This window comes from Ambystoma mexicanum, chromosome 6q (assembly GCF_040938575.1).
Source record: "Ambystoma mexicanum isolate Mex_15411 chromosome 6q, UKY_AmexF1_1, whole genome shotgun sequence".
NCBI classification, from domain to species: domain Eukaryota; kingdom Metazoa; phylum Chordata; class Amphibia; order Caudata; family Ambystomatidae; genus Ambystoma; species Ambystoma mexicanum.
Genome location: NC_090937.1, coordinates 1,639,364,295 through 1,639,388,674, shown reverse-complemented (window position 1 = coordinate 1,639,388,674; position 24,380 = coordinate 1,639,364,295).

Below are 24,380 nucleotides of genomic sequence, written 5' to 3'. Positions count from 1 at the left end.
CGTACATGACCTATTTAGATCGAAAAACGTCCAAATTAATCAAAAGTGTATAAAAACCCATCTTTACCCAACCCACAAGTATATAGCCTGGCTATTTATTTATTTTATTTATTTTCATTTTTGTAATGCGCCAACATGTCCGTGGACATAGGGCGCACACAGAACAAAAGCAAGGACAAACACAACAGGCATCAAAACAGAAGGATGGAAGAGTCCGAGGATTATTCCAAGTTGAAGAGGTGAGTCTTTATAGCACGTTTGAACACAGTATAGCTTTGGATCTGTCGTATCTTTGCTGGAATTGTGTTCCAAAGAAGAGGGCCCTGAGCATCAAGGGTAGTACCTCCAAATTTGGCTGTCCTGAATTTAGGATGTTTGAGAATAATCGCAGAGGAAGAGCGAAGGTTCCTCGCATTAGGTTTGGTGCTAATGCGGGATGACAGATAGATGGGGCTGCTTAGACTGAGGCATTTGTGGGTCGTGGTAAACATCTTGCGTGTTATGCGGTGTTTGACGGGAAGCCAGTGGAGTTTTTTCCTAAAGGTGGAAATGTGTGTATGACGAGACTGATTGAAAATGTTACGCATGGCATTATTCTGCGCCACCTGTAGAGATTGAGATTGGATATTAGAGACTGAGGTGCCCGCCAAGAGACTGTTACAATAGTCCAATCTTGAATTAACCAGGGCAGTGGACAAAAGAGCACAGTTCTCTTCTGAGATGAATGGTCGAATATATCTTATTCTCTTGTTTACGAGCCCACAGCTGGATTTAATGCTGGAAACATGGGATTTCATGGAGGGTTCTTCATCAATAACTACTCCTAATGTCTTAACTTTCTTTTGAACGATAATGGTATTGTTGGCTATGTGGAAACTGTCGTAGTTGGAATCCAGTTTCGCCCAAGTGTTTTTAGATGCCACGATAAGGAGTTCGTTCTTTTTATCGTTCAGGGCAAGAGAATTGCAGGCCATCCAATCTTGTATGGCTTTGTATATTTTGTTGATGGTTTCCGTGTCACTGCCATATGAGCCACTCAACTGTATAACAACCTGAGTGTCATCGGCGTAATTTGTATATTGCACTCCTAGTTTGTTCAAGAGGTCAAGAAGGGGCCGGATGTAAAGATTAAAGAGCAGCGGCGACAGACAGGATCCCTGAGGAACTCCGCAAGTCTGAGAGATTGGAGAAGATTGATTATCACCAACGCAAACCCTTACCATTCTGGGACCCAGAAAGGAAGCAATCCATTTGGATGCAATCACAGAGCAGTTGGCGACCTCTCCGAGCCTTGACACCAGTAAGCTGTTATCAACCAGGTCAAAGGCTGCGGAGAGGTCCAATAGCATGAGCAAAGCAGCTTGGTTTTTATCAGCTATGCTGGCTAGTGTAGATTTTATACCCATCCAAATTATTGTAGTGTTTACAGGTAGCACATTTAGTCTGAACATCAGGACAATCCTTCTAAACTCCTGTGATTTTATTTTTGCTATATAATTAGATGTTATTAGATCAACAAAGGCCTCGCTTTAAAACCTGAATGACAACAACTTCACAATATGGCACTGGGTTCTATTAAACTATTTGACTAAAGGAATTGTGTAGGATATTTCTTTAGTCAAGTCTAGGTCCTGTATCTTCCTCCCCAAGGCTGTATTGGCTACAACTCTATAGAGGAATTTTCTGAATTTTGCTCTTAATAACTTTGCAACACAGACAAAATTGAGAGAGCTCTGTGTCATTTCAGTTCTACGGTACCCCCTGAGACTTTTGTACAAAATAAACTGTGTTTTCTCTGCAGAGTAGTGAATCAGTTATTTTTCCCTAGTGGTTAGTTTTTTGTGGTCTGGTTGTCGGAGGTGTCTCTACAGTACTGTACACCTGGTGACTGTAAAGAGGTTAAAAGAAGACTACCAGCAAGGGATATCAACATTTGTTATGCTTTGGTTTGGAGGAGCAGGGAGACAACTGAATGGGGCATGGCCACCTCAAGGCGAGCTATCAACACAATGTTCTTGCACTGATCGCAAGAAGGCATTCCTGCAGCATCTGGGACGAACTCTTTGCTATAGTATGCTATTGGTTTATGGTGTATGCTATGTTTCAAAACAAGTCAAGACAGCAATACCATTGTGCTACCCTCCTCAGCTACTGGCACTGTATCTGGGATGTTTGTTTCTCTCTGCTCATTCCTCTCATCCAGCAGCCTAGGATGTGCTTGGACATCAATGACTGCAATTTGCTACACTGTGTTAATCCTGGTTTTTTTGGCGGGCGGGGGGAGGAATCACACCTTCATTGTTTTCTGTGCCAAAACATGATGTGTGAATGGTCAATGCGTCACAGGTTTCTTGATTTCTGTATTACTTTTTATTCGATAAAGGATGGGATCAGCTACCCATTTAGCTCACTGTCCTCTATACTATTCAATAGTTTTAAAAGTATACATAAAAACATTTTATAAAGTCAAAATATGCTTTTTAGCTTTTCACATATGCTATTTCAAACAAGAAATATGTATTTGTCAGCTATGGAATGCTAATACTGTTTCCCCTTTCTTTCAAACAGGGGAAAAAAAGCAGGAAGCCTGGAAAACAGTGAAATGTTTTTAAATGGTTCTGTTAGAAAACAAATATTGTTCATCTGATAATTGTGTCTTAGTAATGTTTTCTTGCTCATGGCAGAGTCACTCCCAACTTGTACCTTCTTACCGTGCGGCAAATATTTCATAGACTCTAAAGACATTTCATTAAAAAAGGACTACAATTAAACATTTTGGGGGAAGCACTGGTTCCTATGCCCAGCCAATACCAATACCTAGTGAGGTCCTTTGTTTGCAACTCATGTGGTAATGCTGTACAACTAAAGGTGGTTTTGAGCAGTCCTATTATGTACACAGATATGGTTACACAAATTGAATGTAGCATTCTTTGATGTAGAATTAATTAACAGGATATAGGATTATCCACACAGGATATACTAACCCTGAGAGAGTCTATGTAAATGTACTGAATGGGAAACAGCCTCTGTAAAGGGTAACACACACTTTAAAGAATACACTTGGGGGAGGCTAACAAGAAGTACTTTGCAAATGTGATAACCTGCCAAAAAGTGAACAGAAATGTAATGACACTTATTATGTGCAGCAAAGGGATATGACTGCACTGTTGCATGAAGTCTTCCAGGGCAGAGAGCCATCTAATGGTAGACCATTGAATCCAAACTGGAGAGAGGAGAGACGGTGAATGGATAGAGGAGATTAAAATGGCTGCCACCTTAAAGTAGAGGCTTTGTATCTTCATGCATTGAGACTTGTACACACTCTTTGAAAATATTGTCTAATGTAACACTGTTGCGCCACATTCAGTATGCAAAGGTGCTCAACGCCAACTTGAGACTCCATGCTTCAGAATCAATGGCACCCCTTCTGTGATGCTAAGCGATAGTTGTTGATATTAACACAAAAGCCAAAAGGCTAGAAACCGTGCACGGGACATAGAAAAGTTTCAAGCACAAGCTTGCCTGTTCTGGCCGAGGATTGAGGGTCCTTCTCGACATTCATGTGAGGAAAACAAATGCACCTGACATCGTTAGACTGAAATATTCAGATTGTTATATAAATATGCTGAATTTGACAAGGCGTACCTTACAAAGAATGCACTATTTAAAAATAACAGCCTAACAATGCAGGTGCTTTTTGAATTTTCTGAATGTGAAGCGACTTTCAGGGAAACAGGTCCATAATGTCAACATCAGAGATGTCTCACTGAAGAGACAGAACAAAAAGATTCACAATGTGACAAGGCTTTGAACGAAACAAGTAATCTATTGCAACCTCAGAGAAATCATGTCAGAGAAAAACCATGGGCATGTTCTGAATGTAATAAGGCTTTCCAGCAAAAACGTCATCTATTGGTACACCAGAGAAATCATAGTGGCTTGAAAGCATATACATGTCCTCAATGTGATATGACTTACAAGCAAAATGATAAACTTGTGATACATCAGAGAAATTACACTGGTGAGGCAATGTATACATGTTCTGAGTGTGATAAGTCTTTCAAGCAAAAGAGTGCCTTAGTGAGACATCAGAGAAATCACACTGGTGATGGTGATGTCTGAATGTACTAAGGCTTTCAAGCGAAAAGGTCTACTCTTGGTACACCAGAGAAATCACACTGGTGGGAAACCATGTACATGTTCTGAATGTGACAAGGCTTTCAAGCAAAAGAGTGACCTAGTGAGACATCAGAAAACTCACACTGGTGAGAAACCATATACATGTTCTGAATGTAATAAGTCTTTCAAGGAAAAGCATAATCTATTGGTACACCAGCAAAATCACACTGGTGAGAAACCATATACATGTTCTGAATGTGACAAGGCTTTCAAGCAAAAGAGTGACCTAGTGAGACATCAGAAAACTCACACTGGTGGGAAACCATATACATGTTCTGGGAACCCGGACCCGGTACATCCCCGGTACATCCCCATTCCCATTTGAGACCCCATAGGGCTCAATGGGAATTGGGAGGATGTAAACAACGGGCCCATTGTTTGCATCCTGGCCTGCTTGCGGGACCCACTAAGGACACCTGTTTTTACCAGGCGTACTTAGTGGGTCCCGCAAGGAGACCTCGTAATGAGGCGGTAGGGGGTTAACAGGGCCGGCAGCTCTACCGACCCCGTTAACCCCCTACCGCCAGGGTCGTAATGAGGCGCATTGTCTCTAAAGCTCAGGTCCTCTCTAAGTGGGCTAATGCAACAGCCTCTTCCACAATCTGGCTAAATCCTACATGTGCCCTCTTGAACTAATCTAGAATAGGACTGCAAGATGTATCCTTGGCCTCATGCCCAGAGACCGCATCTCTGAAGCCCTAAAATCTCTACTGTAGCTCCTGATTGTTGCGAGGATCAATTTCAAGACTCTCTGCATCATACCCAAGGCTTTCTGGGACCTGGGGCCAAGCTACATCAAAATCACTCTCCCGAAATACCTTCCTGCCAGATCCCTTCGGTCTTCTAGCTCCAACTCTCTGAAGAATTAATGCTTTTCCAAGCAGAGAGTGAGGCTAGATCTCCCTCTTCCGCAGGAGCCTCCCTCTGTAATGGCCTCCCTGCCCATCTCAGGCTTGAGTGGGATCTCCTTAAGATCCGGAAGCTTCTCAAGTCCCTCCTTTTCAACCTTGACTCTCACCCTCCCCTGCTAATATCCCCCTCTGCCACATTTGAATGGCTGCCTGGTTTTTCTGAGTCTTACAGTGCACCAGGCCCTCCTCGCCCAGTCCACTCCATCACCTCAGTCTCCCCTGACCCCCCCTGCACTTGCTTTGTTGGGCTCCCTCCCCCTATACTAGCATGGCCGGGCCTGTACTCCCACTGAGCACAGCCTGTCCATTCACTTAGAATGTGAACTTTCTTTCCCTGCATTCCCATGGAACTTGTCCTCCTTGCCTCCTCTAGCACTTATCTAGCCCCAGAGGCCCTCTTTCCCCCCCACCCCCCTGGCCTCCTTTAGCACTCACCTAGCCCAGGGGCCCTCTTTCCCAGCCTTCTCCGCCCTTCTGCACTTGCAAGCTCTCCACTCTGACCTGCACTTCCTTTCAACCTAAGCACTATTGCATTCCTCGCCTACTGGCACTCCCCCCTACCCGCTCCCCTGCATTTCCTGTTACTGCACTTGAATGATCCGAATGTCACGAGATCTAGTAGGCCTGTTGTTGTTTTTCTCATACCTGTTCCCCTCCCCTTTTGTCTTGTGGCGCCTTGAAACCCCATTTGCTGTATAGGTCCATTATAAATATCCAATAAATGAAATGCTTACAAGAAAAGGGGTAATATAGTTATAAATCAGAGAAATCACACTGGAGGGAAACCATACACCTGTTCTAATTGTGAGAAGTCTTTCATGGTGAATGATAGTCTTGTGATGCATCAGAGAAAACACTGGAGAGCAACCATATGCGTGGTCTGAATGTAATCAGCCTTTCAAGGAAAAGCATGGCTTATTGATACAGCGGAGGAATAGCACTGAGGTAAAGCCATATATACGAGTCCTCAATGTAAAAAGGCTTTCAATAAAAAGTGTGGCCTAGTGAGAGCTCAAAGAATTCACACTGGGGCGGATGGACATATACATGTTCTGAATGGTATACACTTTCAAGGAAACGCATGGCCTATTCATCTTCAGAAAATTCACAATAGGGGAAGCTATTCTACATGTTCTGAATGAAAATGAGTCCATTGAAACATTTCAGAAATCTCACCGGGTAGTGGCCATAGACATGTTCTTAATGTCAGAAAACTCAACCAAACACGTGACCTTTGGCGACATGGAGGAATTCATAAAAGGTGTTTTACAACTCAGATGCCCAAAAAAATCTGCAACATACTAGTTCTTCTGCAGTGCGCCTTGATTTTTTTGGAGAGTAAACTTACTAAACCTTTTTTTTATCAGACAGGCACTAGTGAAATGAGATTTATGTATCCAATAAAAGGAACATGTTTTATTTGTTTTGCCCTGTTGTAATGTCTTTATGTGTTTATAGATTGTGCAAGTTAATAATTAATTAAATATGCATTTATGAGAAATTGATAACTCTCCAATGAAGTGATTTCTCAAATTTTGTATAAAGCAGAATAAATTGGGCCTCATTACCACTTTGGCGGTAGCCGGAGTCGTGAAATTACCGGCACCCAGCAATGGGCAATTACCAGGGCATTCCAGTCCCGGCGGACCCAGTAATTTCCCATTGCCGGGTGCCTGTAATTATGACTCCCCATTCCCATTGTGCCCCATAGGGCTCAATGGGAATGGCGAGGACGGTAGCACCGGCACTGTTAATAACGTGTTTGTCTGCGAGCCGGTGCCGGTGCTGGCGGGCTGTAAGGAACCTGCTCGCAGAACTCGTAGTATGACGGAACGGTAGCAATGGTGCCGGTAGCTTACCGGCATCGTTGTTGCTGTACCACCATACTTGTAATGAGGCCCATTATCTCACCATAAGAACAAATTATCCATTATGACAAAATTCATGATTGGTGAAACCTAAACCAGAAAGCAACCTGTGCATATGTTTTGCACTTGGGGTGTTTCCTCGGGGAAAACATATTAGATTGTGCAAAATACTATTATTCTTACATCATCATTACTATATATTTAGGGTATTTATTGAGCGTGGACCTAGCTTTTAGCTTTAGGAAGCAACGGAGCACTTTATAATCATATGGGGAAGAACACAGTGAGGGAAGCAGGGAGGAGATTCCAGAGTCGTGACAGAAAAGACCTGTGTTCTGGTTCTTTACTTCCTGCACCATCAGAGTTCACGTTTGCACATTTCTTTACTTCTTGTAGATTGCAGGATGTTGAGTTTCTCAGTGAGGTAACTTGGGCACTTCAGGGTGACAGCCTTGTAGATGATGCTACAGGATTTGAAGATGCGACTGGCTTGCAGCGGGAGCCAGTGCAGTACGATGGGGGTCGGAAGATGTGGTTGAATTTGTGGAGTCCTTCAATGAGTCTTGCTGCAGCATGCTGGACACATCTCAAGGGTGCTAGCGTAGTTGCCCGAACTCCTTCCAATAGAGCATTTCCACCATCCAGATGGGAGACGAACAAGGCTTGGACAGTGGCTCTGCAGTTGTTTTCTGGGATGAATGGCTTGATTTTCCGTAGGAGAGAAAGTTGCTTCCAAGCTGTTGGTGTCTTCCTTGATATGTGCTGTTTGAACATGAGGTGTCTGTCGATGTTGAACCCAAGGGACTTGCACATCTGGGGTGTGACGCCCTGTAGATTCATAATAGAGAGCCAAGTCTGGATGTCATGGTGTTCAGTGTTGTTGGTGAGCAGTAGGAATTCAGTCTTATAGGGGTTGAGCCTGTGGATTTCTTCGATGGAGGATATCTTGAGGTAGATCTGTGTGTCATCTGTGTATTGGTGGATGTGGATGTTGGGAGGAGGGTTCCCAGCGGTTCCATGTAAAGGGTAAAGATCACAGGAGACAGGATGGATTCCTGCGGGACTCCACAGATTATGGGTACAGTTGGTGATCTTGAGAAATCTATTTGTACAAACTGTTGGCCATTAGCAAGAAGTGATTATAACCAGCGGAAGACAATCTCGCTGATCCCCAAGCAGCAATGTAGATTGTCAGTGAGTGTCTGGTCATCTACTTTGTAGAATGACGTACTTGTGACATTCTGTTATAGATTTATCCTTATTAAGTCTATGATCCTCCTCTTGCATAAATGACAGTAACCTGTTTTATGGCCAGACTATAATAACAAAGTTTTCTGATAACATGTGGAACAAGCCTTTTCCATACAGAAATGCTACACTTGACTGAATTCATGAAATAGAGAAGCAATAACAGGTACAAGCAACATTAAGATATAAGTCATTTGGAACACACATTTTCAGGATTTTAGTTTAGACCATAAAATATTATAACTGTCATTTATAATAAGAGGAGGACCATATGATGGAAAGACCTTAATCCCCAAAGGTATTCAGGCTCCTCACTGAATTTGGGCCCCATTACACGTTCAACAGTGCAGTAAAAAAGGTGGTAATTCACTTACCCCCACATCTCTTTGGGCAATAACTGAATTACTGCTGTTTTCACCTGGGTCAGCACTATCATTGAGAATTAGCTCTATTTGCCATTTTCCCTTAACTGTTGCGGGCTGCACAATCATCAAAACAAGAGGCTGGCGTGGTGGCCACATCGTGAGTTTTACTCACCACCTTCTTAAAACCAGGTACTGTTTGTTAACATTTTTTTGCAAATACAACAAAGAGGATAGATTCTCCTGCATAGTTTCTATTGTTATTGTTATTTTTCATTTATATAGCACCTTATATACCATTGGTATGGTCTGAAGGCGCTGGTAGGTTGAACGCCCTTGGGAACCGAAGTTCAGATCAGTAGAGGGAGTAGAGAGAGTCAAAGGTGCGTGTGGGCACCATGTATGTGTGCAGCTTGTGCGTTATTCATGTAATAGCTGCTTCTTAGCGGTAGGTGTGGTGGTTGAGGGGTCAGGAGTATGTGTTCGTTCTGGCAGGATTTATCCAGACCGGATGTGGCTGCATTAGGCCTGAGGAGAACGCTTGGCTGGGGGTGTGTAACCAGCAGTGTTTACATAGAGTGATGTGGAGTATGTGACAGATGTTGGTATGAGAACAGTTATACCGAATGGTGTCATAGTATCTCTGTGTTCTAGTTGAGTGGTGGTGTAAAGGAGAGAGTAAGCATATGGTGGGTTATATGGTCATTCAAATGTTTTCTAAAATGTTCTAAAGAGGCTATTGGGAACACTTCTAAATTCTACTTTCACAAAGAGGCTATCGGGCACACTTCTAAAGTCAGTTTTCACAAAAGGCTATTGGGGACACTTCTAGGTTCAACTTTTCACAGAGGCTATTGGGCACATTTCTAAATTCTACTTTCACAGAGAGGCTATTGGGGACACTTCTACAGAGACATTCCTCAAGGGGGCCTGTAGAAAGACACTGGTAGCTGCTGGGAAATATCAGAGAATGGCTTCACAGCATGTTTTTTTCTATTTCACTCTCTTGTCCCTCTCTGATCAAAATGTGTATGCATGAGTGTCTCCTTGTTCATGAGGGGATGCTATAAATGGAAATATATGCCTATAATATGACCACTCTTCACTCCAAGCCAGGTCACATCAGCATGTAGCAACTTATGAAACATTCCTTTTAATGTTGGAAGTGATAGGTTTCACAGATGTGCATTCCATCTATTGACTTTGTAGCATTCTCTTCTCAAAACAAAATTTCAAAAATATAGAACTTTATTGAAACTATTTAGAATGCATTATAGGTTTAATGGGCCTCATTACGACCCAGGCGGTAAGTTACCGCCTGGGCCGTGACTTTACCACCATGGCGCAAACTACGTTTACGCCATGGTGGTTGGCGGACTTACCGCCCCATTCCGACCTTGGCGGGGCGGTAAGTCCCCAATCCCCATTTACCCTTCCCCATTCCCATTTTTGCCCCATTTTGCCACCATACGGTGGCGTAATTAAAAGCAGGTGTTAAAAGCGCCATGGCGCTAAGGGACCTCGTACTCAGGCGGTAAGGGTCGGCGCTGTTAACGCTGCCGTAAACCCCTTACCGCCTGGGTCGTAATGAGGCCCAATGTGTTCACTAGAAACCGGAAAGGTTGACGTGTTTAGAAAATGTATGTCTTTATTTCTATGCTGCATGCACAATATAAGAGACTGATTAAACAGCAAATTTATCTGCAAAACTGTCAACGTGCATGCGCTAATATTAAAACAAAGCTACAGCGTGCACAGAGAATTCAAAAACATCCACTGAAAAATATGTTTTTTTTTTTAAAAAAGCACAAGTCCTTGTCAACAGTGATCCAATAGTAACAAAGCTTGAATGCTTGGTTATGGCACGCAGACTATAGAACATAGCACTGACATCTTTTAATCATTTGAAAAAAGATAAGTTCCCTATTAGGGAACTCCCGCCCCAAGCACACTATCAAATGCAGCCAAACATGTTCAGGTAATGATTTTATACTTTGTAAAAAGTTCTTTTGAAGGTTATTTTCGTAGCACACATTTATGAAAAAGCAGATAAGTAGTAAGAACACGTTATCTGATTTTGTGCAGAATATATGTATTATTCACAAGAGGGTAATATGCCCAACGTGTTTTGAGATGTGCTCTCTTCTTCAGGGGCCAATACAATTTCAGATTTTTTCAATCTAATCAAAATACAATCAAACATGTATGTGATTAGAAATCAACTGATTTAAAGAGTATACATATCAACATTCAATAATGGCATTTCTCACAGGCATGTTGAACAGACAATCATAAGTTTGGAGAAACGGTCATTCATGGGATCATCATGATATAACAAATAATATCTTAAGAGGTTGTTGATTCATAAAGATAAAGGTGTTTAAGGAATACATATATTAGTTTTGCAAAGGGAAGGATAATGTCATTCTTACCGTGTGTGTGTCTAAAGGATACACATAGTAAAGAGTGGCATGTGTACTCATCCACAATAGTGGCAGCTTGGATCTACAAAGGAAAGTTAAAGGATCCAGATCAGGAATGTTACAGTATTTTAGGTAAAGAACATATTTATAAGTAAAGGAAAAAGAACCTACCAGCACAGGAGCATAGGTGCTTATCAGAAAAATCTGTATTTGTGGACCCAAGATTTTACCCTCGTGTGAATAATAAATATATTCTGCACTAAATCAGATAACTTGTTCTTACTACTTAGGCGCTTTTTCACAAATGTGTGCTACGAAAATAACCTTCAAAAGAACTTTTTACAATGTATAAAATCATTACCCGAACATGTTTGGCTGCCTTAGCCTTTAATAGTGTGCAGGGGACGGGAGTTCCCTAATATGGAACTTATCTTTTTTCTATTCATTATACAGTCCATATGCCAGGGTTGCACTTCTTGTCCCCTGCACCTCAAAATCTCTAAGTAATTCTTTCAACCTATTCTATAGAACAAATAACACTCAAGCTACAAATGGTGTGCAAGTAATGGAGATTTCTCTTGCTATCTTTTAATCATTTAGCAAATGCCAATCTTGTTACAAGATGCTTGTTCATACATACACAACAGATAATAAGATTAGCTACAATTAAAATATGAATAAAGAGAATGTTTTGCTTCAATATTCCTACTGATTACATGACCAACATCATTTTCTGTTAGAATGTGATTACCTAACAGGCCTGTGATTTAGCCTTTAAAAAAATAAGCTGTTTTAGCAGCCTGGAAGGAGTTCCTAGGATTTCACCGAAGGCTACATTCCGCTGAACCACAACGAAGCAGGGCATGGAGGACACTGCTGAGCCACAAGATCTTGGCTTACCTGGGTAAGAAAAGAAAGAAGATTTAAAGAGTAAGCCAAGACTGTAATGACAGTTTTTGGGTTTAAAAGTGGCACCTTGCCAATTCTCCAGAACTCTGATTCATAGTACTTGCTTCAATAGTTTAGAAGAAAAACTATTTTGCAAAGCTAAACTGTCTTGTAAACAAGCATCAAACAACTTTTGCATACCTTAAGCCTGATGCAGTAAACTGCTAATGGTGCAAAAATTGGTACATGGCCAATTTTTCAAAATTCGAATATTTAGATATATTTTGATGGCTGAAATAAGCAATTTTTCCAAACATGTTTTCCATGTGAAGACTATTATGGGGCACCGTTATGTATGTTTGTTATGGTCATCTTTCAATCTTTCCTGTGCTGGTGACACACTGATGTTTTTGTATATGAAAGGATCCACCCCTTTGCCCTACCCCACTACCCTTCCCTTCCCCCCATCACCTATTTCCCTTCTCCTCCCACACGATCCATACATATCTTGGTCAGTATGGAAATTCGCCAACATGGTATTTTATATAATGCTTCTTTTATACTGCACATGTTTTAAAGTGCTGAGCCTTGTCCATGTAGAGAAAACATTTGACCTCACCCAGGAGAGCATTGAGACTGGTCTGCAGGATAAAAAGGAAACTGGTTCAAGGAGAGCAGGAGATGGGAATTCAAGGAGAGGTCCTAGAGACAAAACTATGTAGACTGAACTCAAAACATGTAGGGAAATGAAAACATGAGTTTTAGTCATAGTGGTCGCTGGGATGAACGTATAGTTTTTAATGTTTTGACAAGAAGAACGTGTAATCAAAAGAAGGGACCAGAGCTTCCCTTTTTCGTCCAGTAGAACGATCATGGAGACAGGTGCTGGTGTGGTGGTGATATCACATTAAGTCATGTTGTGGATGTGTGATGATTGAGATATGCCTAAGAGGTCCTGAGAGTTGCTAGGACTATTATTCAGTAATCACATTGGACTCCTTGCTGATTGCCGGAAGGGATTCTGGTAAAGCAGTGACTGACACAATTCCCTCATAGACAACAACTGGAAAACCTTACTATGCAGAATTCCTCTGCTACTTGACTTGCTGTCTTGAAATTACTTGATAAGGCTATCGGATCCTCTTGATTCAAAGCCATCACAATTGATAATGCTTATTAAAACTTCAAAGATTGTTATTCACAGTGATTTCAACCTCCGGTTCAAGGATACTCGGGACTGTATGGTGTGGCGTGATGGATTAAGGAGGCTGACAAGGTGTGCTGGAAAAGGTGGTTCTTGAAGAAAGGTTGCACATTCAGGAAAGTCTCTCCCTATAATAACCTCTTCCGGAAGTCCAGGGATAATGGCTGATGATACTAGCCGGGATACCCCTCTGATATTATTGTAGACCTGTACTCGGGGATAGATCTCGTTATATCTGTGTACACAGGTGACTCTAACCATGGTTGCATGTTCTAGATCTGCCGGAGTGACCAAATTGGCTCTTGTGTCTGTCTGTTTACTGCCAGAATCAATTAATGCTTTCACTACTTTCCCATTTACCAAAGCTCTCTCATATGTAAACACAACTGAGGATCGGCAAAAAAATATGCTAAAGGTGAATTACACCATTACTGCTCTCCCATCTATGCAATTCCGAAAATGTCGACTTTGTTTTTATTTCGACCCCCTTTACACCATATATATAGGTGGGGTAGTAATGGTATATAATGCAAGTAGGGTGAGCTGCAGGGGCTCTCCCCATGCATATATTTGTTGCAGCAGAGCGGAGTTGGAGCTGAGTTGTGTTTGAAATCTGCGTACTGCAAGCATAGTCTGTCCTCACTGTCCCTCATTGTGCTGTGTGAGGAGGTGGTGCAAACCATCAAAACCCTTACCTTCCACAGAGAGGCCAAAGAGTTGCAGCTGAGTTGTGTTTGCAGTCTGCGTACTGCAAGGAGAGTCTGTCCTCATTGTTCTGTGTGAGGATGTGAGGAGGGGGAGCAAACCATCAAAACCATTACCATTCCGCGGAGCGGCCACGGAGTGGCAGAAGAGTTGTGTGTGCAGTCAGCGTACTCCCTGTCCCTCATTGTGTCATGTGAGGAAGTTGAGTAAACTATCAAAACCCTTACCATTCCGCGGCCACAGTGTTGCAGTTGTCGTTGCAATCTGTCTACTGCAAGGAGAGTCTGTCCTCACTGTCCCTCGTTGTGCCATGTGAGGAGGTGGAGCAAACCATCAACACCCTTATCATTTCACGTAGCAGCCGCAGAGTTCCGGCCGAGTTGTGTTTGCAGTCTGTGCAGTTTGCACGGACTGAGAGGATCAAGACTAAGTGGGTATAACATACGACGCACTGGGCTGCTCTGAAGGATTGCCATTTTTGCAGCTCCCACTAATAAACCCCTGAGTCTAGATGCACGCTATTTTGTCCCCATAAACACTGCTGTCCTTCAAGAGTGACTGTGGGCTTGCCGTTGAGCTCTCATGTACAGCAGAACTAAACTATTAGCTGCTGAAACATTTTTAGACAAGTGTTCTGTGACTTTATGCGACTACCATTTCCCTCCTTATATTGTCTGCGATTTCTTTTACAACCCATAGCGACTGAGGGCCCTGGTACCTTTGAGCTCTGTTTGTAAAATTACATATATGGACTCCCGCAGACTAAACCAGGAATAAAGGAACAGCCTGTCATTTGATTATGAGTTATATCTGGAATTACTTTTCACAAAGTTACTGTGGTCGGATAGACCTGATGCTCTGCTTGCTGATTTTAATCAACACTCTCCTTTCCCACTCCAGCGTTCGCTTTATCTCCATTAACTTATTATCATCTACGGAGCTTCAACTGAGTACCTTGAGTGCTCTGTTTCCTGGTTGGTGAGGTGAATCTATTCTGGATCCTTAGCCTCCAGGACTAGCTGGTGGCTATTTTGCTTATTTTATTAATTACAGCAGACAGGACACAAAGGGAATAACCTGGTTCGCCCTATTACGGTTTTCTTCAGCCCTAAAGCTCCACCAGCTATTGTTGTTTCAGAAATTAATATGCAGCACATCACCCCTACTAAAGTAACTATGAGTGATACTCTACACTCCTTCCAATAATGGGTCACTCCTTAACCTCTGGAACAACTTAAAAAGGAATTCATTGGGACCACCCTGTACCGACTTGGACTATATAAAACCAAGAAATGTATCTGCAAGTCCCAATCTGACTGACTTAATATGATACTCAAAGGAAACTGATTATGAAACAGATGAAGAGCTAGATAATCAGAGCCTGAAAGCACCAGTTGTGATTGATAACAATAAATTGGTTAATTTTCATTCAATTATACTCTATGCTTCATTTCAACTTTGCACAAGGCTGGCAGAAGATCAGCAAGACTTCAAATCGTTAGTAGTCAGAAAAGTGGATGGTATGGGTCCCATTGGTGTTTATGCACCCTTAACGGTTAGCCTCAGTAGCCTTGTTGACATTCCTAATAAAGATTCTACCGTAACTACTGAACCACATGTCATACAGTCTTCAGAATTAAAGTCATTGGCTAATAAGAGGCAATCAAGATCTCTGACTAGAATGACAAGGGCTACTGATGAACAGGTGGTAGTTTATGCTGCCAATGTACCGGATGGCATTGGCATTCTATGTCAGGAAATCTCGATGATGGAAAAATCCATGTCACAAAAATCAAGGATTTCCAAGGGGAAAAAAATCGAACTCCTCGTTGTTGCGTACACATCTATCTGCTTTACAAAGAATTCTGTACAGTACTAAAGATCAAATTGTACATGATGGTAATGATAGAGCTGATTCACTTACCCTATTGAAATCATCTAACACTGTTATTACATGAGTCACAGGCAATGGGGAAATCAGACAGATTGACCTTAGAGGCCCTCTGGATAAGTGGGTTACGAATTACTCTGTTTCTGGTAAATCAGCACAACCATTACAAGAGACAGTTGGTAATACTATAGAACAACTACAGTCTAAAGCTGATCTCAAGTTAACCCCCACTCCCGTTGAAAGAACTCTTACAAAAATAGCTAACACAATTGAATCTGGCTCTACAAATACATCTGTAATCATCACTGTTAGGGGTAACAATGCTCAGAATATGTTGAGTCCATTTGCAAAACTTGAGGAAATTAACCCTACCAATGACAGCCCTTTCCTAAACAGAACCTGATTATTAGCCCTATGGAATTCCATTCCTTGCGTCTCTCTGCTTAGAAATGAGGATATTTTGAGATTGGAATTACCTAAATGGGGCAGTAATACCAATTGGGTACTGATGGAATGTTCCTCCTCGTCAGTCACTGTGCTATTGTACTCTTGCTTAGATTTGCTATCAAAGATAGGGTATAATCAATCTTATAACAAGGTATAAAGAGCCATTCACTGGGCATAATGTCTACCTGCATAATATTGAACCCCATAGTGTAAAACAGAAAGATAGGAGTTATATACAGTACAAAGATCAAACTAATGGGAGTGTGCCCTCCTCTTGCACCAACTGACCTTATGATAATATTACATCAATTAATGGTTATGTTGGAACACAAGAGGACATAATGCGGGAGCCCGGGGCGTGTCTACATTCAAGAAAGGGACGACGCGGTTGCCGCTGCGAATGTGCTCAGGGGAGAAACTGGAGGAGTGAGACGGCACCCGATGCTGGACTCACCATGCTCTCGCCGGGGGGGGAATGAGGGCAGAGAGTCACCATAAGGAAAGAAAGGAAGCAGCCGCACTGGGACCAACGGTGCAAGGCCGCGCTGAACATAATGTTCCCCTCTGGGGAAAGCACTGCTTTCACCACTGGAACCCGGCAACAATGCCCTGGCCACAGCCCTGGTCCGACAGGGTGCCTGTGCGGCCAGGAAAAGGGGACATTGGTATACTGCTGCAGGAAATTAATTAATTCCCAATGAAGAAGGAAAGGCCGGGTGCGGCGCCTGCCACAGCCGCATGCGCGGCAGACAAAGGCTCCTTCCTGGGGGAGGCAAAGGGAAGCGGCCGATGCCACCACAGAAATACACGGCTGCCCCCACAGACAAGTACAGCGGCCTCCTGGAAGGAAGGAAATGCGGCCTGCCCCAGCTCCATGATGATTTCTGTGGGTGCAGGTCCAAGAGCTATTGTCCAAGTTGCGGTGAGTCCAGAGACCGCTGAAGTACTTTTGAGAAACGGGATTCCTGCGCAGAGGTGGTGTTCTTAAAGTGGACACAGTGAAGGGTCATCCAGAAACCGAAGCCTGTGAACTACCTGTGGGCTTAATTTGGGCTCAGCAAAAGCAGCATCCGTGAAGCAACATTTTTCCTGGACTAATAAAGTATTTTGTGTGTGTGTGTGTAATGCACAGTGCTCCACTGGCTAGGATTTTAAATGTGCGTGATTAGTGTTTGACACCTGGTGACCCATTGCCTAATAATAATGTATTTACAAGTGTGTCAGTGTAAAATAATGTTGGTCGAACATTTACCCTTGGCATTGGAAGTTGTAACTTAAGCCCCTCCTGGGCTTGTGCGGAGTCACCACGTGCACACACAGTGGCACATGGTAGATGTGTCACAATGTTATTAAAAGGTGTGCACAGCCGCCCGTGCGCCAGTCTTATACCACCCTGACTCCTGCCTGCAGTGTCGTTCTTAGTGCAGGGCCAGCACGCCTCTCAGGCAGCAGACCTTCTCAACGTGGCCCTGCCCATCAAATGCTGGCTTCCCCGGCATTCCAACACGAGGACACTGCCGATCCTTGCGGCTCAAGGTCCACAAGCCTGGGGCCGTGAGCGAGTCCTACACAGGGCTATGCCCCGACACTGTGGCGCTGCCCCGTGTGGGACACGCATGCGGCAGCGTGACGTTGCATGCCACCACCTGCTGCCGCCTGCTGCATAAATAAATGGGGCGTTCCCGGCCACAGCAGAGCGACTGGGAAGCCCGAACTGGAAGGACGTGTGAGTTGTGTGGTCCTTTCAGGGTGGGGGCTTGCGGGCACGCATGAGGCCAAGGACAAACCCCCAACGGGCCCTGCGGTGAAGGCATTCTGGAATTTTTCCCTGAAACGGAACGTTCGGATGTTTCATTTCACGCCGTGGCTGCGGATCGTACACGCGGCTGGCGGCCATTTTGTCTCTGAGGCCGTGGAACTTCATCAAGCTCCGGTTTGGAGGTGAAGGTGATCCAGGTCTAATTTTTTGATATTTTGATATTCTGCTTGCAGGCAGACTAACCTGCACGCCCATGCCTGGTTTGTGAATTTTACTCCAGTTTTGGGAATCCTACGTCGAGTGAAAGCTAGGGGAAGGACTAACATGGCAGGGCTTGTCTAGTCCACTCCACAATTGCAGCTTAATTTTTGGAACATCCACACCCCTGTGGACTACGGCAAGGTGGAAACACAGCATTTTTCTTTGTCCTCTTCATCAACATGACACTGCGGCTTCTTCTTTGTCCCCTTCATCATCACGAGGATGGCTGCAGTGGGTGTCTTCTTCTCCTCCATGGGTCTTGTGGCTGGAAGCTGTCCCAGGTGAGCGAGGGACAAGTCACCACCGCTTTTCCCCCAGGTTGGACTGTTGCTGTGCCTGGAAGAGGGGGGGAGGCTTTTGTCTGCATGGTGGTGGTGGGTGGTTGAGTTGCGGCCCTCAGGACACTAGGTGGGGGTGCCGGTGGCACAGCCAGGTGCTCAGCAAGGACTCCCCGTCATGGCTCAGGCACGAGCCCAGGCTGCCCTGCAGCCCATCCCCGAATTTGATGCATCGGGCCCACCTTCCAGCATGGGGCCCCGGTGGAGGAGGTGGGTTGGCCGCCTGGACATGTATTTCAGGGCTGCTCAGGTGACGGACGACAACAGCATCGTGGCCACTATGCTGTACTCGGCGGGGCCTGCGGTCTAGGAAATTATTGAGTCGCTTACTCCGGTGGACCAATCATATGATGCGGCCAAGGCGGTGCTCCTTGCGCACTTTCTGCCCCTTGCCAACGTGGACTATGAGAGATTTGTTATGCTGTCGGCCAAACAAAAGGACGATGAGACACTGGACACCTTTTATAGTCGCCTGCGCCGCCTCTCCCTGGGTTGTGCATGGGGGGACGCGGAGGATATGATGCGCACGATGCTGATTCAGGCGTGTTCCTCCGGCAAGCTCAGGATGCAGGTCCTGAGAGAGCCGGGCATCACTCTGCCCCGCATATTGGAACTGGGCCGATGTCATGAGGTGGCAGAGGCTCGCGCAAGCAAGATGGAGGCGGGGTCCCGCTCAATAAAGTCGGAGGAGGTGTGTGCTGTGTGGCGAGGTGGCAGAGGAATGAGAAGGCCTGGCAGAGGACCCCGGGACAGAGCAGGAAGATCAGGGGAGTCGTGCCAGAAGTGTGGCTATGACCTTCCCCAACCGACGGAGTGCCCCGCAGCGGGAAGAGCATGTGGTAGGTGCGGCCTGCCTGACCACTTCTCTAGAGTGTGGAAGGCAGCCCTGCCCGTTATGGTACCGAGAGGTCCGGCTCAGACGTGGACTCCGCGCCAAAGCCGACCACCAAATGTGGCCCAGGTAGAGCAAGGTGAAGAGGAGGCCTAGGTGGACGAGGCAGATGAGGAAGAGGAAGAGAACATCTTCTTTGTTTCGAGTGTGGAAGTCCTGAAGGGGAAGAGTAGGAGGCAGCCGAGGTGTGTGGTGGAGGTTAACCACTCTCCGGTCCCGGTGCTGGTGGACACGGGGGCATCGGTCAATATAATGGTCAGGGGGCACTATGACTCCCTTGACCCGCCCCCGGACTTGCCTACGCCGAGAGCCCACATATTCGCTTTTGGAGGACAACCAATACCGCTGGACGGTGCCTGCGTGGCAAGTGTGGAGCATGAGGGCTCCCGGATCAGGGCTCGGTTCTATGTGACCCCTGTGAGTAACAACACTCTCCTAAGCTGTGCTGCTGCCGAGGCTCTCGGAATTGTCAGTTTTGCGTACTCGGTGTACTTGGAAGACATCAATGACCTCCTTGATAAGTACGCTGCCCTCTTCAACGGCATTGGAAAGATGACCGGTGACCCAGTCAGGCTACACATTGATGACTCTGTACAGCCCATTGCCCTGAAGCACCGCAGGGTACCGTTCCATCTGAGGGAGCAGGTGGACAAGGAGTTAGACAACCTGGTGAGTCTGGACATTATCGAGAAGGTCGAGGGCCCGACGCCCTGGGTGTCCCCCATTGTGGTGGCTAGAAAACCTAAACAACCTGACTCTGTCCGGATTTGTGTGGATATGAGGCTGCCCAACAAGGCCATTAAGAGGGAGCGGCATCTCACCCCTACCATCGATGACATTATCGCTGAAGTACAAGGGGCCCGTTTCTTCTCCAAGTTAGACCTTCGAGCAGGATATCATCAGGTTGTCCTCCACCCCGAGTCCCGGTACATAACAATGTTTACCACCTACCGTGGGCTATACAGGTACAAGAGGTTAAGTTTTGGGGTGTCATCGGCTGCAGAAGTATTTCAGAACATTATACGGGGCGCCCTAGCAGATCTGGAGGGTGTCCTTAATATCAGCGATGATATTTTGGTGTTCGCTAGGACAGAGGTGGACCATCTGTTGAGGCTTGGAAAGACTTTTGAGAGGCTGCAGTCACTGGGCCTCACCCTTCATAGTGAAAAATGTGAGTTCCTGCGCCCCTCCATCGAATTCTTCGGGTTTGTGTTCAAGGAGGGGGTGTCGCCCGATCCGAGGAAGGTTCAGGACATTAAGAAGGCGCAGCCCCCCGAGTCGGTGTCCGACGTGAGGAGCTTCCTTGGTATGGTGACATACTGTGGGCGCTTCATTCAAAATCTCGCGTCAAGGTCCGAGCCGCTCAGGGCGTTGACGAAGAAGGAGCCGATCTGGCACTGGGGCCCACTTGAGCAGTCGGCTTTTGAGGACATTAAGAGCGCCCTAACAGCAGAGGACACCATGGCATTCTTCGACCCGGCGCTGGCGTCCGAGATCATTGTGGACGCTAGTCCGTTCGGCCTGGGGGCTGTACTGACTCAGGTGGACCGGGATGGGAGCGTCCTCCCAGTGGCATACGCCAGCAAGGCGCTCTCGGAAACGGAGCAACAATACTCCCAGATCGAGCGGGAGGCACTGGCAGTCCTCTGGGGTTGCAGACATTTTCGACTCTATGTCTTGGGGCGTCCAGTGACCGTGGTAACAGACCACAAGCCATTGCTTCTCATTCTGGCTGGGTCATCCTTGAAGCCCCCGGCTAGGATTGAGAGGTGGATGCTTGCCCTGCTTGAGTATGGAGTTACCCTGGTGTATCGGCCCGGGGCCAATAATGCAGCGGACTACCTCTCCCAGCATCCTGGAGTGTGCAGGGGAGAGGAGTACGACACCTGTGCGGAGGAGGCCGACGACCATGTTCGAATGGTGGTGGAGGGAGCCAAGCCGAATGCAATGCCCCTGTCGGACCTGGAGGCGGCCGCGGCCGAGGATGAGTGCTTCCAGATCCTAAAGCACTCAATGCAGCACGGCTTCAGGAAATCCATCTTGGAGGCTCTGGCAGGGCGGACCCAGGAGGCTAAGACAGGGCTCGAACAATTGTGGAAGGTCAAGGACGAGCTGTCCTTCTCAGAATCGGGTCTCCTACTCCGAGGTGATCGCATAGTGGTCCCCCAATCCAAGATAACGGAGGTAATCACCTTGGCCCACCATGGACATCAGGGTGCCGCCAAGACCAAGGCGAGACTGCGGCTGAAGGTCTGGTTCCCGGAGCTGGAGAGAAGGGTGGATGACTTTGTTGCGGCCTGTGTGTGGTGCCAGGCGGCTTCTCCCGTGCAACGAGAGCCGGCCATAGAGGCGATGCCCCGGGGGACCCGGCCCTGGGAGGTCGTCCATCCGGACTTCGGGTCGACGTCCGTAGGCACCCATTTTCTCGTAATCGTTGATGAGTACTCACGATACCCGGAGGTGGAGTTTGTGGAGTCGGTGGCTTTCGAGCATGTGGTCGTTGCCGCGGAGAAGGTGTTTGCGGCCCATGGTTTCCCCATCACTCTGTGCTCGGACAATGGGTCGCCATTCCAAAGTGAGCGGTTCTCAGAGTTCCTGGAGAGCTGCGGTATTCCGCACAGGAAGATATCCCCGCTGTGTTCCCGAGCTAATGGTGACACTGAAAGACTGATGCGGACACTCAATAAGACCTTCAGGATTGCACAGGGACAAGGGCAGCCACTCGAACGAGCCCTATACCAATTCCTGCGAGTGTACCGCACCACCCCACATGCCTTCACGGGGGTAGCCCCGGCGGAGGCTCTGTTCAGGCGATGTCCCCGGGGCCTACTGCCCGAGGTCCGGGAGAAGGAGCCGGGAGTAATTGACAACCAGCAGGTTGAGGCCGACAGGTGGGTCAGGATTGACCAGGAGAACTTGCAAAGGGGTCTTCGCCCCCAGCGGCTGGAACCGGGAGACGAGGTGCTCATTCGAAACCGACACCCCCATGGGAAGCTCTCGCTCCCCTATGAGCCGGAGCCATTGGACGTGGTAGCCATAAAGGGGTTCAATGTGACGGCCTCGGATGGAAAATCTGCCGTCACCCGAAACGTCAGTTTCTTTAAGAAGCTGGGTGATCCACGAACTGAACCACCACTGGCCCCGGATGTGGCGGAGGTGCCGGAGGTCCCTTGGGCACACTGCATTCCCCTGTCCAGGGAACTGCTGTGGAAGGACTTCCCGTGCCGGAGGTAAGCGGGAGGTACCCCCAGAGGGTTGGGCGAGGAAATCCCGCTTACCTCAGCGAATACGTGCTGGGACATGTGTACAGTATGCCCGAATAAGGGGACCCGGGAGGCTGACATTAAAGGGGTATGGGCGTAAAATGTTGCTGTTATTTTGTGTTCTGTGGTTTGTAGTGTTTAGTAATAAAAGCAGTTGTGTCCTCCCGAAAAAGAAGGAGTGTGGCGCTGCCCCGTGTGGGACACGCACGACGTTGCACGCTGCTGCGTACTGCTTAAATAAACGGGGCATTCCCGGCCGCAGCAGAGCGACCGGGAAGCCCGAACTGGAAGGACGTGTGAGTTGTGTGGTCCTTTCAGGGTGGGGGCTTGCGGGCACGCATGGGGCCAAGGACAAATCCCCAACAGTCACGTCTATGCTGTAGCTGACCCCCCACCACCGGCAACCCAACACCCAGAGCTTCCACCTGCCCTGCTTTTTCTTCCTTCCCTTTAAAAAAAAAATGTTTTTAATTTCTTTTTTTTACATTTCATGTTGGGCTGGGCCCAACCTCCCACCTATACTGTGGCTGTGCCCACCGCCCCGGGGTGGGGGTAGCACTTCACAGTTTGAATACCTCTGCACTAGAGGTTAGCAATACTAGGTGGTGCCACAATCAAACCCATCTGTTTGTACAGCTCATATTCACAGCTTGGCAAGCGAGATAGTACAGAATCAAGAAAATGAACTGCGCATGCGTACAGTAAAGATAGTAATCCCCGCAGCAGGCCCGTGGCCGTGGAGTCTTTTCTCTGAGCATCCGGTTTTCACCGGGCGCCATCAGTGCGCCCTATGATTGGTTGCGCGGCCCAATCTTCTGCGCATGGTTATATGGTGTCTCCTTTCTGAGCATGCGCCTGTAACCCATAAATTGACAGTGCGCATGTGCAAAGGCACATCTTAACTGAGGCGCTTTCAGTGCGCCCTATGATAGGTGCCGCCGCCCAATCTTCTGAGCAAGGTCTTATCAAGTCCCCTATCTGTGCATGCGCTGTTAACTGGTGTATTCACAGTACGCATGTGCCAGACAATCTCCGAGTTTTATCAGTGCGCCTTATGATTGGTTCCCCGGCCAATCTTCCGACTTTGTCATACGTGTCCCCTTTCTGAGCATGCGCCTGTAACGGGTGTATTCACAGTGCGCATGTGCACAGGGTCCCAGCAGACAATCGCCGAGGTGCTATCAGTGCGCCCTGCGATTGGTTCTGCCGCCCGATCTATCTTGCGAGTCTCAGCCACGAAGTCCCGTACTGCGCATGCGCCTAGTGCCCGGCGCTCTGCCTCGGTACTCTATGGTCACTCCGAGACACACTGGACTGGAGCTGGATCAGACGTGTTGCTTGGACCTCGTCTTCTTGCTCATCTCATCCTAAAAAAAATACGTTTCAAATGGAAAATACAGGAGGAATTGGGATTAAATCAGTGCAACCAGATTCCATTCAGGTGAGTGACTGTTGTTTTTGACTTTGTAGTGAGAGTTTCCTGTCCCAGCAGCCCCCTCCTGCGTGTGAATGGGAGTAACTTTCCGCTCCTCTGTATGTGGTGGGGAGGGTCAGTGGGGGGGAGGGCAAGCAGATAATCTAGCTTGAATATGAGTGCCATATACAGCCTCCAACTTGGGTATGTGAATGGGAGGTCCAAGCAGCCTCCTCTTTATGGGAGTGGCTTGAATATCCTCTCTTCTGTATATGTCAATGAGAAGGCTGAGTAGATCTTACGGCATGGAGGTGTGAGTGGGAGGTC